This window comes from Pinus tabuliformis, chromosome X (genome assembly GCF_031772625.1).
Source record: "Pinus tabuliformis cultivar Carrire ecotype Pingquan chromosome X, CPIR1, whole genome shotgun sequence".
NCBI classification, from domain to species: Eukaryota; Viridiplantae; Streptophyta; class Pinopsida; order Pinales; family Pinaceae; genus Pinus; species Pinus tabuliformis.
The window spans coordinates 661,507,973-661,509,454 of NC_142308.1; positions in this window are offsets into that span (position 1 = coordinate 661,507,973).

A 1,482-nucleotide genomic window follows, 5' to 3' on the forward strand; every position below is an offset into this window, starting at 1 on the left:
AGGTTTATTTCGATGTCAAAAGGTCCAAATTATACAAGATTACTAGCAGGTATCCATTGTTACCTTGTTTAGAAGTGATAGTATGGATATTGCAACATCTTGAATCTAAGAATATGATCCTCAGTAGTGCAAGTGGGCTAGAGCTCGCTACATATCATCCCCATGATCTTTACTCTTATTATAAGATACCGAAGGCAAAGGAATACTTGAACTCAAAATTCTATGTATCTTATTATTCGTAGCTTGTTACAAAAGAGATTCTCAATACATGGTCACAGGAGCCAAGCTAATTCCACCAGAAACCTGATGGAATCTACAGAACAAATTCATTTCCGAAAGCGTATCAATATCTCATTATTATGTGTTACAGGTTGTATGGGTGCAAAAGCACATAATTGTTTGAAGAAGGATGGGTCCACATGGCTTACCCATGTGCTTCTAAGGGACATATTTTCAATTGGTCATATATACTAGCCCAACAATTACAAAGGAATATTTCTAAGCTGAAAAAGGTTTCACAAGGTGGGAAACTTGAGTTCTTCATGTCAACCTACTTGTTGGATGGGATTTATGCCTAGAATTAATTCTTGGGTCTAGAATGAAAATGGACCAAGCAACAACCTCTTGTACATACAAATTGCAACATATTGTATGAGGTCAGCTATATGGGAGTGTATGATAAAATAGTTCATCACTTTATTGTGGTTCTTTATTAGATTATATTTGAGGTTGAGGCACCTTCCATGACTGACCAATCCAGAGAAACTGTTGCAAAACTTGTAGATTAGTTTTCATCTTCTCAAGGCACATTTATTAGAGTCTCTAGAGCTCATAAGCCTCCACATCTTATGCCAAAGTATGTGATGAATAAGGGATTCATGAAAATGATTGGTTTCCATCTATACATAGAGTTATCATAACAATGGCAGAAGTTAAAGAAATCATCTTGGCCAATCTTTTCTCTACAAATAGGGTCTTACAAACTAACTAATTTGAAGGTAGTAGATAGAGATAGAAGAGCTCAGTTGCCTTAGATTTGGAGAGATAAGCTTCCACTGATATGACCCTAAAGGTGTTTGCAAGAAACATTGTGTAAAGTTGAGATACACCTGGCAATATGCTTTCGACTGTTGGGAAGATGAAGAGAAGATTAAGAACTGGTATAATGATTCTAGAATAGTTGGACTAAGTGATGAAATAGGCCCTTATCATACAACACATTTTCTAGATATTGATAAAAAGGGGACCTATTAGGAAGTGGTTTCTCAAGCCAATATTGAGCCGAAGAGAAGACAGGGAAATGATGCAGAATAAGAGAAGAGTAAGAAATTCAAGGCTGATCAACACATTAAAGGTACAATCAAGACAGATAAGAAAATGAAAGAATATGAAGAATCTAGGAAAAGGGAACAAGAGGAAGAGTGTAAGCTAAAATAAGAGCAAGAAAATAAAATATGAGAGGGAATGCAGCAGAAGAAAGAG